The sequence below is a fragment of the Polyodon spathula genome, chromosome 4 (assembly GCF_017654505.1).
Source record: "Polyodon spathula isolate WHYD16114869_AA chromosome 4, ASM1765450v1, whole genome shotgun sequence".
NCBI classification, from domain to species: Eukaryota; Metazoa; Chordata; class Actinopteri; order Acipenseriformes; family Polyodontidae; genus Polyodon; species Polyodon spathula.
The window spans coordinates 59,549,517-59,566,106 of record NC_054537.1 but is presented as its reverse complement, the minus strand read 5'-3'; the positions used below and the strand labels follow the sequence as shown (position 1 = coordinate 59,566,106).

General features: G+C 37.2%; 1 protein-coding gene across 3 annotated transcripts in view; it reads right to left on the bottom strand.

Annotated features, from left to right (window-relative positions):
- galnt1 (UDP-N-acetyl-alpha-D-galactosamine:polypeptide N-acetylgalactosaminyltransferase 1) overlaps nt 1-15,714 on the bottom strand; it is a 235,325-nt gene extending 219,611 nt beyond the window's left edge. For 2 of the 3 annotated variants that reach the window (XM_041248207.1, XM_041248209.1), the window contains exons 1-2: nt 15,642-15,714; nt 15,015-15,171 (exon numbers count right to left, since the gene is read on the bottom strand). The gene's annotated coding sequence lies outside the window, so the exon portion shown is untranslated. Of the gene's footprint in view, nt 1-13,826; nt 13,879-15,014; nt 15,172-15,641 lie in introns of those variants that run through there. The other variant, XM_041248208.1, reaches the window with a different exon arrangement.
- Nucleotides 15,715-16,590: the final 876 nt, after the last annotated feature.

Genomic DNA, 16,590 nt, shown 5'->3' with positions numbered 1-16,590 from the left:
AACACTTTCAGTGCTTTCAATGTGCAAATTGCAATCTGTGTTTGTGTTACACACCTCCAGAGTTAAAAAAAAAAAAAAAAAAAAAAAAAACTCAGAATTGTCCCCAAGTGTTACCTCATTTTCCCTTAAATATCTGTCTAGAGTGCCTGGGTAAGGTGTCAGGCTCTATGGCATCTGAGGCCTGTTCTCATAATAAGAGTTCTCACCTGGCACAAGGAAGATGACAGGAGGGTTAAGGTCAACAAAACAGAACCAAAACGCTGTTTCATCGAACTGCAAGACAAATGGTATGAAACTACAGACAGATTTTTACCTGTTTATTTTATATTTTATATTATATATATATATATATATATATATATATATATATATATATATATATATATATATATATATATATATATATACACACACACACATACACACACACACACAAGTTGTTGGTTGCCAGTTTAATAGCACATAAGCCTCAAATGTCAAATGCCTCAAAATACAAGAAAACTAAACTATGTAAAAAGAAAACATGTTTGCACTCACTTTGCCTGCCTCATTTCATCCTGACACTGCCTTGTCTTTTCTCTCCTCCTCTGTACAATCTGCTCTTTTGCCAAGACACCTGCCTCCTCTTCATGCAGTTACTGTCCATCTTTACAGCTTTAATAGTGAACTTTAAATATCCTGCAGTTCTGCTAATACATTTTTTTCCTTTTACAGTTCTCTAATCTTGTTGGAATTTAAACAAAACAATCCTATAAACTATATACATTCATCTTTCTTTTTTCTTCTTATTCATCAAAACCTGAGCTAGTGTCACTGACAGTTAAAATGTCAGCATCACTTTGCCAGCCAATATAGTTTGGTCTTCATCTCCTTTTACTTGAAGAAAGCCAGCGCTTTACACAAGGCTCTGAGTCAAACAGCTCATGTACCCACATTCAGTGGGTTGTGTAGCTTGGATTTAATTCTGTTTTGTGTAGAAAATCCTTTTTCACACTGGGCAGCTGATATCGGCCACACAAGCACGATTTCCACTAAATGTAGAAGGTTTTTGAAAACTGTGTGAAAGGGCTCTTTTGTTAGCATAACCTCCCAGAAACCAATGCAAGATTTATCCATAAACTGACCTCTGACCAGTGTTTTTAGCTCCCTCCATTCAACTTAAACTGCCTCAACATTGCATCTATTCTTCACTAAAATGTCACTACACCAATTCAGCATGACTTCTAACTGTTCATCACCAAAGTTTACAATATCTTCAGGCCATGCACCATGGGAAAAAATTCAAAAACACTGGACCACTCTGGGTCCTCCTGAAACACCTTCATTGTATCATGTTGCCAAACCTGGATTCAAGCTCCCTGACACTGATTTCAACAGTTTTTTTTTCAATTTGTGTCTTTAGCTCATTTTTAAAAACAGGTCTTGAGACTGGGGGCCTGTCACAAAGATGGCTGTAGTGGATGACGTCAGACCAGAACCAGGAACCAACAAATAAACAACAGAGAGGTGGAGTTTGGTGAAGCTGAGCGCTTGCTTGCTCACAGCATTTAATAACTGAACAGACAGAAGATAAAAGGTGGTAAAGACAAACAAAAACACCAACATTAACACACTACATGTAGCATACAACACAGAAATACACACAAGGGCGGGGCAACATTGCCACAGGGCCCTTAAGTTTAATGCCCTGAAAAGTAATCTTAGTAAAGCTACTGCTGGTAGACCTGCCTCTCTCCCTTCCTGACTGATCCTGCTGCTGTGTGCCTGCCTGCATGGGGTTGGGAATCTACATGCTGTAAGAATCTACATGCTCTAATTTGCCATTTTTCAATGACTTTTCTTTCAGACGCCTAACATTCAAAACACAGTTCTCAAATGCTGCAACAGCTTATGGAAGAATTAAACTATTCTTCTGGAGTGTAAGGCTAAGCTTTGAGACCTCTGAAAAAAGATCATGCAAAAAATGACAAAATCCAGGATTTCCATTTGCTGTACAGTGTGCTTTGCGCCTCCTTTAATGACCATGTTTTTAGAAGTGGCCTCAAGATGTTCCATGTGATGATGCACAGCAGTATACTGTCCCCGCCCAGTAGCAAGCTTTGCCTGCAGAAAAACAAACAGTGCCCGATAAATGTGTGGCAGCCAGCGGTGTGTCTTTACAGGAAGGAGTCCTAATTGTACAGCATAATTAAACCCCAATGGCTTTCAACTCATGCTTACTTTTTGGACTGGTGTTTTCAACACCAACTGCAGAATAGGTCATACACCTTCTCAATCACAACTGATCTTTGGAGTACCTAACATTGCTAATTCAATTATATGGGGCAAGCAATGGAACGAGAGAACATGCTGCCCAATCTCACTTTTCAACAGAACACCTACCCCCCCCCCCTTTAACTCCCATATTGACACTGGCACCATCAGCTCCAAAAACACTTAATTTGTCTTGCCACCAATCTGTACACTTTTTCAACATTTCCAAGCAAATTCTTGGTTGTGTTTAAGATTCCTTGAACACGACAATGATCTTGTTCAGGTAACCCTACCAGATGATTCATTGATACTCCTGCAGAAACATACTTACAATAAGCAATTACATTATCTCTCCCTGAAACATCAGTTCCACAGTCCGTTATAACAGAAATGTAATTAGGACTGTGAACCCCTTTTTGGCTGCAACAAACTCAGCACATGCTGTGTCACTGTCATAGGTCTTAGATGCATCCAAGCCATTTTTCTTCATCAGAACAATCTGTGAGCTGAATTTAGTAAATGGCAATTCCTCCGCTGCAATCATATAAGCTGCACTGAATTTAATTTTTAATTCTCTGTATTCTTTCTCTGCATTAATTTCAGAAGCACGTGCCATTGTTCTGGCTGTTGGGGACTCGGTTGGCATACACCTTGCTATAACGCAATCCCTAGCATTTTTATGTTTTCTGCTTTCTCCGTGCTTTTTACCATCTCTTTCTTAAAATGGTCAGTTCCTGAAATAAAATTTGTTCCCTGCAATAGATGATCCTGCTTTAACGCAAAACTCTCAATACATGTTCCGCTTTTCATCACTGTAACATAACCAGGCAAATTCCTGCAACCATGAAGTCTTACAGCGTTGTATGTGCTTTTTAGCTGGTTGTGGAACATCTTAACATGGAATGTGTTCCACACTTACAGGTACAGGTGAATCATCTTCAACAAATTCTCGACTCATAAGATTTACAGAGTCTGTAGGTAATGCAGTTTCTGTAGTAGGTCTACTGCTGCTAGACGCAGTAGACGAATGAGAGAAAAAAATCTGCTGTTTTCCTGTTTGACTCAGTTATCCACGTACTACAGCATTATCAAGTCTACATTGGTTTATTGGAGAATGCAGTTCACTCTTTTTTTTTTTGTAATCCTGTGCTATTTTTCCCTCCACAAACCTTCAGATTTTTCAAAGTTCGAAGCACATTATGAATGACACGTATGATAAATTATATACGTAATTTTATATATATATATATATATATATATATATATATATATATATATATAGACACACATACCACCACATATATAGACACACACACACACACACACACACAAGTAGTGGACAAAAAAATGGTAACATCAGTGTAAAGTCACTTAATAGGGCGTTGGGCCACCACATGTGGCCAGTACAGCCTGTACACTCCATGGTATAGAATCTACCAGCCCCTGGAATTCTGCAGGAGGGATGCGGCGCCATTCTTCCACGAGAAAGTCAATCAACTCACGTCTGGCTGATGGAGGTGGAAAACGCTGTCTCAGGCGTCATTCCAGAATATCCCATAAATGCTTGATTTGGTTCAGATCTGGTGACAGGGAAGGCCATCATATATGGGAGGAAAGAAATGCTGCAACATGGGGTGAAGCTGATCGCTCAGTACCACTAAGTAGTAATTAGCACTGACTCTGCCTTCTAAGGGAATGAGTCACCCAAACCATGCCAGGAAAATGTGCCCCACAACATTACGGAACCACCAGAACCCTTCACTGTATGATTCAAGCACTCAGGACTGTAGAGTTCTTTAGGTTGGCACCACACGTGCCCTCGTCCATTTGTCAAGAACATGGTGAAGGATGATTTATCTGACCTGACTGACAGAAGTACATTATTGCTGGTTTTAAAATGCGCTGTCAGCAGAGATGTTAAAACTTCTGTTAAAATATCTATTTAGTCCAGCTCAGTGTTATAAAACTGGAATGCTAGTCCCCAGCTGAACTTCTTGTACTGGCATAAAATTCCCTTAATATTGTTGTATTTTTTTGACTGGTTTCCATACAATGAATGTCCATATCTTTTTCTTTCATTAAGCAGCCCATGGTGTATTTTTTTTTTTCAATCTTTGTTTTCTTCCATTTCATTTTGTTTCTCATCTACTTTTATGTGTCTACTCTTGCTGGTGCACATATTTTATTTGTTTTTTCAGACTGACTGCAGTGATGTGGAGTTCCATCCCCAAATATATTAAAGGATATAGGTGAAATGCCACTGTGGTTTTGTAACTAATAACAAACAAAATGGCAGTTTGTCATGGAATTTAGAAAGTAGTGGTGCGTAGTGATTTATTCAGTGTAAAGCGGCTCATTAGTATGCAAGCCATGGTGTGCATATTCGTTCGGTACACACGTAAGTATATCCATATATATCTCATATATATATATATATATATATATATATATATATATAGTATATATATATTATATATATATTATATATTATATATATATCATATATATATATATATATATATGTGACACTGTCATGTGATTGTGTTAACCAATCACCGATTCTCCAAGCCATGTTCGGTACTATATACGTTCTATATTTGGGCCGCCCGGCACGCCAAGGGTGTATAATGGTGCGGACCCTAACCTACCTGGCGTGGTGATAACCACCCCAGGAGTGGTACCATAGCGTATCGGATCACCACAAATAATTGGCGAATATTGTGTGGATGGACAGTGACACATCCTTCTTTTAATGTTGTTTATTAATTGGGCGATTTTTACATTTTTTATTAAATTAAGACAAAACCAGAAATTTTTATTGTGTATATATCCGCAGTGTAATATAGTCCCAAATTTTATTAAATTTAATTCATTGTTCGATATAAATGTGCATATTTTATGTAGCGATATCATAAACATGTGCGGGCTGTTTGGAATAAATTTACCACAGTCTTAACATCTGGATGTTTTTTTTTTTTTTTACAAACAAGACATGTTTGAGTTCTGTGTCTTCTTTAATTGCGACACTGTTTCTAATGCGGATACAAAACGGCTGCAAATTAATGAAAACATCTCACCTAACCTATAATACAGTATACCAAATACAATAATATCACAGCAAATACTATATATTATAGTAATTATAGTTTTTAAAAACAAATCTGAATTATTGCTACCGTGTAGCCTACAAAAAGACACTGAATTGTGAGAGTTCAAAACTATTTTTACATGTGGGTTCATGGATTCCTGATCATTTACATTTTATATACCGGTGTATATTGTAAGAGCTGGATAACTTGCTATTTTACTTTAATCACATTTTTGCACATCGAACGTTTCTCTAAATAAACAATGTTTTCTTTTTTTAGTGCAACACCACAGTACCATTTATTTTGCTTTCCACATACAATCAAAGAAAATCCTCAGAGAAAAAGCACTTAAGGCTCTTAAAAGATTATATCGCCTCAATTTGCGAGGAAAAGAAAGCATGCAAATGAACTTACAAAATTGTGTATGAGAAATTACAGAGAACAGGTCAAATGCAAAGCATCAGAACAGAGGGTAGATGTTCTAGAAGTGTGAAACACTAGAGGGAAAGAGTTGGAAAGGGAAACACAGGGAAGAGTATGGAGGGAGAAGAAACAAGCACAAAGTTAACTTCACAAAAAGATGTATAAATGAAAAATGTGCCGAGAAAAAGGCAAAAGCGAGATGAACAGAACCAGAAGAACACATTTAGGAGAACTGATCCAAATTCTGCAAAACAATCTTTGCAATCTTGAAAGTAGCTATGTAGAAGGCAGACTTGTGAAAACAAAGTACTATGGACTTCTTAAAGCTGCAGGTAGGAAATTAGGGATCACGTGGACATGCATCATTAATAAAGCAAGGAAGACCAGAAGAGATGCACTCTCCACTGATGTTTTGTCAACAATAGAAGAGTTTTATGCTTCACATGACAACATGCTAAGAGATAAGAAATCTGTGCGAAAGGACTTAAAAGCAAAAGGGATTTTGCAAAGAACACTTAATGATCTTTTCAAGGAGCTCAAGTCTCATTATAATATTCAGATAGGCATTTTGAAATTCTGTTCTGTGCGTCCAACAAATCGGAAGCCTTCAAAAAGACCAAAAGATACGTGCCTGCTTATTTGTACAGTATTCACACGTTGAGCTTAAGCTTGAAGCAGTCAACAAATTTGCCCAATCTAAAGGATATCTAGGTGCAAAGATTGCAGATGTATATAAGGCAGTTGAAGTCACAGTGTGCCCAAAATATGAGAAGAGGTTTTACAGCTGGGAATGTGTGGAAAGATGCTGCAGTAAGTGTGGAATGGTAGGGCTAAAACAACATGTTACGGATATTTTTAAGTTTAAAAATGGCCGGGTCAAATGGCTCAAGTGGGAAACTGAAAAAACATAGAAAATAAAAGATGGAAAAGAAATTCAGTCACAGAAAAAGATCAATGCAGAAAAGAGTGGAAATATCAAGGAGCTTCTTGAAGAACTAGAAAACAAAGTGAAACCGTTGGCTCTGCACCTTCATTGTGCTTCATGGCAAAGTGATCAATACAGAATTTTGAAGAACAAGTTACCTTCAAACTGGGTATTAATGGTTCTGGATTTTGCTGAGAACTATGCATACTTGGCCCAGGATGAAATTCAGAGTGCACACTGGCACCACGAGTCTGCTACAGTGCATTCTATAGTAACGCACTACATCTCTGCTGTTTGTATGGATCTTGTTACAGAAAGTCTGGTTTATTTCAGAACACCCATGACTTTCATTCTGTCCATCATTTTGTTTCTTTAGCCAATCAGCATTTGGAAAATCAGCGACGCATCAAAACTGACCAGGAGATACAGTTCACTGATGGCTGTGCATGCCAGTACAAGTCACATGGTCCTTTTGGAGACATTGCACATGCAGTTGAAGATTATGGGTTCCCAGTGCAAAGGTATTTTTTTGGATCTCGACACGGAAAAAGGTCCAGCAGATGGGGAAAGTGCAGTCATAAAACAAGGTGCTTCAGCTGCAGCAGCCACAAAGAAAGCCGTCATCGGCAATGCCTATGATATGATCCAGTTCTGCAGAAAGAAGCTTTTAAAAGATGTAAACAAAGATGATTGTAGCCAATTCAGACAGACTTTCTTTTGGGTGCCTATGGGGGACATATCCAGGAATAGGAATCAGCGTGGTGAAAGAGTCCTTCCAGGAACAAGACTTCTTCACAGCATTCCAGGCATAAAGGAAACTGGAGATGCCTGTGTAGTGGAGAAAAATAATTTGTCTTGCTTTTGCCAATCCCGCATGGTTGGCAGTGGCCAATGTGACAACATCCAAAGGTAGGCTGATGCACAGAAACACTGCTGAACCTCCACATCTTCCTAGGCACCATGTTCAAGAGGTTCTGCTTAAGACTGCACAGATGAAAACTGCAAAGCCTTGGCAAGATGCACAGATGAACACTGCAAACCCTAAGCAAGATGCACAGCTGAACACTGGACAACAATTGTCTGGCTTCAAAAGGTGTGACTATAGTTATTATTTAAGTATAAAAATGTTTTTCCATCATATTTTTTGGTCAGTTTTGAGTGTTAATCACTTAAACTAATGTTGATGTCTCACTGCAACCTCAGGTAGAGGGTAAACATTTGTTCTTTGTACAACATTCATTATTTGCTGTGTTCTTTCGAAGGTTCAGCAGAGGTGACTTTGTTTTAGCTGACCTGCCTGTGGATTAAAAATCTACAAAAACATGTGTAGCACAAGTAAGGCTTAACTTAGTTCAGGTTCATTTCAGTTCAAGTTCGAGTATTTTTTAATCGTTTCTTTTACCACGTTTTACTATGTTACAACTAACATTTCTTTTAAGTACTAAGTTCACTGTACTTTAACAAGAATTCTACCATGACTTTTTAACTACAAAACTATGGTTATACAGCTCTTGTGAAATCATCTGACCCATTTCTAGTTTATTTTGGTTCAGGCCTTACATTTAATATAAATAATCATTCTTATTTAAATCATGGTAGAATTCTACAACATATTAAATCTCACTTGTGAAAGTAGGTGTTTCCCTTACAATAACTTGTGAAATTCTGCATACTTTACATCACCTAAGATTAGCTCCTATCTAGTACCGCGCGCAATAATACTTTGAACATCAACTATAGGTACAAGAGGTGAATGAGCAGATGAGGGAGGTGTGGCTGAAATATGATTGCCTCTGGAGCTTACTACCGTTGGGCTGAAAAAGATGACATTTCCTGGGAATAATGGAGTAGGATTCAAAAGATTCTTCAGCCACCTAACCTTGTGGTGGAAAAAAGCTGAAGCAGAATTCAAATGTACCATTTTTCTATGAAATAATATTGTTTAGAGTGAACTTTAAAAAAAAAAAGTTTTTATTTTGTGTCCTTGTTACACGGTGACATAAATTACTCAGAATTTCAAAAGTGCCTCAATTAATACAATTTTAAGTTTAACCATCCAAAAAAAAGATGCATGTTTAACATGCCAAGTAATATCTTAATAAAATGATGTTTCTTTAATTGATTTATTTGTTTTTATTTAGTAATAGGGAAGAAAAAAAAAAGAAAATGTTTGAAGGATAAAGTCTAGCTTCATCTCCGAGAAAACCAAACAGTGCGACACCATTTCTCCCCTATAAAAGTACAACAGATAGCTTTAATACATGGTACTTATTGTAAGAAATTATACTTGCTTGTTGGTTTTTAAAACAGATATATTGATATATTGAATAATATTTTTTTTTGTGCCAACATAGGGTAAATAACACCTTACTGGGGAATGACCCATATATATATATATATATATATATATATATATATATATATATATATATATATATATATATATATATATATATATATATATATTTTTTGGTGTAAACCAGTACATGGGGTGTTACAATGGCGGGGAGTACATACAAAGTATGTTTCAGTACAAATGTTGCATGTAGTACAACCACATAACATTAACCATACGATGCGGGATATATAATTAGCTCAGAGCCATCGAGGTCTTACGTATTTTCGTCGAACCACAAAAGTGAGTCCCAGACACACAAGCCACTCACCTCTTACCTTAAATGGACCTCTGGTCTCCATTAGTCACAATTTCAATTTTATAATCGAGTGGCACAAACAGACACATAAGGCAAAACAAATAGAGAAGTAAAAACGAGAAGCAAAAGTGCCGTGTCCTGTCCTGTTTTTTGTACAACTGTTTTATTTTCTAATAATAATAATAATAAACCGCGCAGCAGCATTCACTCATCATTTCATCTCGCAGTACTGTCCCCACTACAGCCGTCTTTTGTCACACGTGGTGTCAGAACTTGGACAACAGCACCTCCAAAACTCAGGCCAGCAGGAGTACTGCAGAGAAAAAAAAAATCTATATTAAAAGGGGCAATGGCAGAAGACGCCATCAGGCTGAGGGACTGGATCCAGGACAATGTTGGGCTGGAGGCCCAGTCTATGCCCATAGCCATCCAGGTCCTGTGACTGATGGGCAGGGAGCGATGGGAGGCTTATGAGAGGGAACACACCCCAAACTGGAGCAAGGTGTGGAGTTGGTCCTCTGCTACCTGGAGGCAGCTGTAAACAGAACAGCAGCCCAGGTAGCAGGGTCTCCAGCGTCCAGACGGGGGGAGCGCAAGAGTCCAGCGCCCAGACAGGGGGACAGCAGGAATCCAAAGCCTGATCGCGTCTCGGTACAGCTGCATAAAAGCAACATGTTTTCACTCACTTGGGGTTGTGTTTATTTTATTATCCACCAAAACTAGTAATCGATATTTTGCACCGACAAAAGCAACCAATCCTATACTCCCAACTACCGAGTCAGCCAATCACAGCCTGTCAGTTCGACTTGAGCTCAGACAGCATCTTTCAAGAACAACAATTCAGTAACATTGCTCCACTCAGAGTTCTGACAAGTTAAAGTTACTGGTTTAATTATACGTTCAAGGTAAATGGCAGGTTTTAAAGTCTTATTTGAAAGAAAACGATGAAAATCGTTTGTTTACAGTATAGCCTAACCTTTAACTTTTTTTTTCTTTTTTTTTTTTAAAAAAAGGACATTCACATATCTAGTCTATATTTTACTTTTGTATTCATTTGTTACATTCATTTTCACAAAGTAAAACTGTGTACAATCACTTCATTTTAGGAGCTTGGTTAAATTATTTAAGAAAAACATGTCACAGCATACAGCTACATCAACTAGTATGGCATATTTGCAAAGCAGTTAAGAAAAAAAAGCATTTTAATATGATGGTTTTGCATTTAATTACTAATAATTACTTTTACACAGAATTATTATTGGGTCTTTTATTGGGTCAGATTATTATCGTCTCCCATCACAAATTGATTATTGTTGCATTACTCTCCTACAGCCACCATATATCCTCTGACACTTAAGAAATAAATGTAAAAATCAAGGCAAAATCCTCATAAAACACTTATGGAACCAGATAATTCCAAATTAAAACCTTGACTCAGTAATTTAAAAAAACAAAATGAGACACTCTTTTAAAAACATAGGAAGTAACAAAAGGGTAATTCCATCTCCAGTGAGACAATGACAGTGCTACCATATCATATATTTCCATTTTAGAAAAATAAATAAATAAATCAGAGGATGGTATCCATCTATAAGAAACGGAAACATCAAAAATCTCAGCCCAACAGTCATGGAGATCCTTGTACCGGATATTCAGAGAATTTGTCCTTTCCCTCTCTCCTTGCTAATGTAGTGCCTGTGGAACCATTTGCTTGTGAGAGCTGCTGAAGCTCAAATTTAAGCTACAGTATGAAACAGTGGATTTAAATCAATGTAATGCGAGTTATTATCCTAGTGGGGAAGTGAGTAGAAGAACCCCAGTGGGGTTTAGCCCCCTCATACAGGAGCAAAATGGATTAGAAAACAGCTTGTTTCCCATTAGGAGCCAGGTCTCATTTCACCCCACCTTTGAGAGCCCCCCCCCTCCCCGTTACAGCAGAAACATGACATAGTCACATTATTTGTGTCAACTACTGTAGCAAATGCAAAAAGGTGGCTGGCTCTAATGATTCAGAAAACACAACATTAATAATGAGGCAGGGAAAGGGCTAATACCACAAAAGAGGTGTATATCCCAGAGAACAGATACTTTGGATGTTTAGAGTTGTTAAAGGAGAAATCTGCCACATGCCAGCAGTCAGTTCTCTGGAATGTGTCAGTCTGAGATGGAAGGACCTAAATTGCGGCATTTAATGCTTAAATTAATTATCTTTACCGACATATCCCCGGGAGTTGAAACTTTTTTTTTTTTTTTAAAGCCACATGCTACAGCAAATGTAATACCTTTTCAATTAGCTTGACTTCAAACTTCCTCACTGATACAGTTTTTTTTTTTTTTGCTAACACTAGATTACCCCAAACGAGATTTAAATGATGCACATTTCAAATTTCTGGATGGACACCAATGTCACTAGAACTGTAAAGCCCGCCGCACAAATCCCGACCCAAGCCGCCGTGACTCATCTCAACTGGCTGTACACAGTCTCTGTGAATTGTAGCAGTGTGCGTGCCCTTAAAACCAAGATTATGCAGATTTCAGTTAGGATGTCTTCAGATTTGAAGACTGAATCTTTTTCAGTCGCAGTTTCATTCAGATGTGATCAGTCTGTCTGTGTGCGGCAGTTGCCGACCAAGCTTGACTGAGACCGATTAGTCATAAGGGTGTCAACCAATGGTGATGCAGGTTTTAGTGGCGTGGCTTATGCGACAAGTCAAACCAGATGGCGTAATATTGGACAAAAGATTGTGAAGATGAGCTCGCCCAAATGTGGACCAATAGTCCATGTTTGCATGATTGCAGTGCTAAAGCGTACTACAATCGTAATTCCAAAACCTACACAATAGAAACTGCAAAAGCACTTGGAACTACAAGTGCGTTTTATGTGTTATTTGGTTTTAATCTCAGTAAGTAGTAGCCTATATTTTTACTGTCCCACAATGTATAAAACAATAACTCAATAGAATCACAAAGCCCCAAGACAGACTACACAAAAAGCAATACAAGGTCAAAGTCAAATAAAAAAAAACAGGTTGGATTTTATTTACCTCAGGCTAAAGTTTTGTAGCCATACAAAAAGTCAAACACTGACAAACGTTTGCACGCTGTAAATGGTCAATAGCTAAATTAATAGGATAAGCGCTTCTTTTTGGTTGTCTCGCGGCGCTGTCTCCGTCCTCTAATCAGCATACGATCCCATGAATAATGTGACGGTCACTATGTTGGGCTGAGTTAATAAAAACAAATGTGTACAGGGCAGTATTAATTCAACTTGAATACTAAATCACCAGGATCTAGTTGTGGTCAGTCTAATTTAGTATTGCAGTGTGCGACACCCAGTCAGGAAAAACTAAATTGTGTCGTCAAACCAAAACTGAGCACAGCTGATCGCGGAATCTGTGCAAACTCAGATGAGATTAGTCGGGCTGTGTGCGGTGGGCTTAAAAGTATACTGATTTACACAATCATTCCTGCTGTTCTCTATTCCCCCACACCGGCAGGTAGTAATGTAAACAATGGGGCAAATATTCAAATGCCACTTTTTCGCTCTGTCATGCACTATTCTATGTTTTATGATGGATTGGCATTTAAACGGTTTAAAATTAAATAAAGTGGAATGGCATTCAGATGGCTCTAGAAGGCTGACAATGATTAAAAAAAAAAAAAATAGTAATACACGCACCCTACACAAACATTGGTTTGACCCTCGGTCCCCGCTGTAGTAATATCTAGCTATATATCTAACATTAGCAGCGCTGTGAATCCAACAGAAACCGCAGTTTGTGGGGATCGCAAAAAAATAAATAAATATATAAACAAATACATTTTTGTTTAGGCTAGATAGTTTGGTTTGTTTTTATTCTCTATTAATTAAATTCTATTCATTGAAAAAAAGGGAAAGAGAACCAGACTTATTGTTTGTTTGTTTGAGATTATAGATATAGATAATAGCTGAAGGCACTAACCATAAAATGTTGTTCCTGTTATTAAGCAGTAGTACAATCGGAAGTAGTGGTATTTAATAATAACAGAAGCCAGTTTTCAATTTAATGAGGTAGGCTAGTATATGTTTTCATTAAACATGGTGTTGTTTATTTAATGTTCAGCTTTCATATTGAAGCTTGTTGTGTTGCTACTGCTCAGTCAATCAAACCAAGTAGTGTAGGATTTTCCTTGTACCGTTCAAGACCTTTTTAAAATCATGTAAGCTTATTTCATTTGTGTATAAAAAACATTAGAGTGGCAGTCCTCCTTTGGCAGCCAGTGTCGTCTTTATGGCAATTAAGTGGTAAACCAATTAAATGTCGCCGTCTCTGTTTAGCGCACGCAAAAACTTGCAGAACGGATAAAACGGTGTTGAGAATTGTAATAACAGGTATTTGAGAGCAAAACATTCTATAACTATAACTGTTATAGTTGAAGAGGTGCTTGGGCTGCCTCGTCATGCCCAAATAACTCTTCATTTTGCAAAAAGTTGCTACATACCTCAAGAGAGTTGCGGTTGATTTCCTTTGTTAATTCAGCTTCATGTGTTAAATTTCCGCAGCGCTGCGATAATTGCAGTTTCTCCGCAACTCCGATTTTACGCAAAAAAATTCTCAACGCAAGCTGTTGCTAGGGAGATGAGAAAATTCGCAAGAGCTATTTGCCCCAATGTATTTAACTCACAAACATGTTGTTGAGACAGCACAGCACCAAAACTGTGATTCACAACTTTACTGGACAATAGAGCATTGTTCCTATGTGCCAAGTATAACAAACACACACACACACACACAAAAAAAAAACAACCATGCTTTAGACTGACATCTCTGTTTAAACGTACATACTCAACAATTTATACCAACAAAAGTTGGAATTTATTGGTTTTTTTATGTTTTAAAATAAACCCATGCATCTGTTGAATACGTTTTGCTACCTCCTACACCACAAATAAGCCTCTGCTCTCCGTATAGGAGGTTTCCATCCACAACAATTATCCACTTCACTGAGTAATCGTTTGCACCAAATGGGGGCTGACACGCAAATCCCTGGGGCGAACGAGAGAGTCTTGTACCGTCAGATATAGCGGCTATCTTAAAGGGGATGCTGTTGTCCATTGGGGTGCTCCTAAAAGGACGATACAGTACATTAACTTAGTGGCCAAGACCAAATCAAAGTTCAACCCAAAGGGAGAGACTAAATCTATTTAGTAAAAAAAAAAAAAAATCCCTTAAGAATAACTTTCATGCGGATTATAATTTACATTCAGTTTGACATGCTAATAAACAGAGTCCCACGAACTAGGTGAACTATAATATAGCCAATATAACAATATTATTGTGAGAAATACAGTACCAGAAAGACACATATTTGACCTACCTCTCCAACCAACTACCATATGCTGGCTTAACTAATAACCATTAATTACACTTGAATAAACATGATATTTTAAATTAAGTCTTAAAACAATCCGGTTTTTGAAACTGTCATCATTCCAATTTACATCTCAACGATATCTTAACAATGTCTCCCAATGTAAAGGCATGCGGTCCATACGGTTTCAAACAAGCAGTTCATCACAAAAAAAACAAAATGCAGTTAAATTTTCTTTTTTCCCCCGATCAAATCATATCGTACATATGTAACAAAGGTAGCCGGGCCTGGCTACACACGATCAGATACTTAACTTACCTGTTAAAAAGGACTGCGAATTTGGGTTTTCAATTTTAGTAACAATTCATCTTAAGTCTCATCCCTCAGGCTGCTTTTCAAATGTCCGTTACGTACTCCTTCCTTGATATTTTTTAACGGTGCAATGACAGCTTGCAGAATAAAATAAAAAATACAACTGCAAAAAAAAAAAAAAAAAAAAAAATCATAAAAGTCAACAACATACAAGTAAATATCAGAGTCAAGGATGGAAGCTGTAAACCCCTTCCGTAGAGTTTGACACAGAGATAGGAACTCGAAGGAATAAAGTCGGTGATTCGATCTGATCAATTAAAAATAAATAAATAAATAAAAACGCAATAACAACAAACAAGCGTGGTCGAGTTTTTCTTCTAGGCAATGAGAAAGTGCAATTTGTAGTCTTGTTCTGCAGTTACCGGTTCTGACAAAAAAAATTAAAAAAAAAAAAAAAAAAAAAACCTCGCTTTTCACAACACCAGAAAACTCTTCGATTAAATTATTGCAGAAAATAAATACAACAGGACCCAACTTATCGTCGTGCCAATTCCCAGCCCCTTGTGCCTCTGATTTTGTTTATGTGTCTGTCCGTGGGAAATGTAAACGAAATTAGTCAAGGATTTCCCGAACCTGTATTTGTGAGCACAGTTCTCTGACACTCCGTTTTTCGTTTTTCGCTTTCCTCTTTCCTCTTTCCTCTTTCCTCTTCGTTCTTCGCTTTCCTCTTTCCTCTTTCCTCTTTCCTCTCTGTCGCTAGTTGCGGAGCAGCAACTACCCTCCTCCTAAGCTTACTCAGGATTCGAATGAGATTGGTTCCTATCATAAATTTTTTTTTTTTATCCAATGTTAGTTAGCACATGAGCCACTCGGTTACGCACATTAGTGATGTTCCGGGTAAATAACCTCGGGTGAGTCAAGCCCGTTATATATATTAACACTGTCAATTTTACAAAAACATTAAATTCGGCCACGTGCCGTATTATATATATATATATATATATATATATATATATATATATATATATATATATATATATATATATGCTTTTATAATATACGTGCACTTTATGATTAAGTATCTTAAGATTTAGAACTTAATTTTTGTGCAATATGTATTATTTTTCCTTCTGTATATATATTGTTTGATTTTTGTTTACACTTTGATGCCCTGGTGGAGGTGTGAATGCAGTGAAGCGTCTGGTTTTTGCTTTTTTAAAAATATGTAAAATAAAATAACAACTGAACTTTCATCTATATGGAGTCGCCGATGCTTCTGTACGTGCGAACTATTTTGGTGCGATACATACATTTCACTTGACCACGAGTTCTTTGTTTTGAAACGTTTAAAAATGAGTCAGTATTTCACTTCTGATTTCACTAATGAGCATATATGGCTGTGTGGAGCAAAAAACTAATACAAATGCTGAATGACTTATCAACTATATATATATATATTATATATATATATTATATATCATATAATATATTATATATATATCTATATATATTGATTCTTGCCTCGATTTCATTTACAGCAGAGACGCGAAGACACGGTGTCACAATAACTTTTTACTTATAT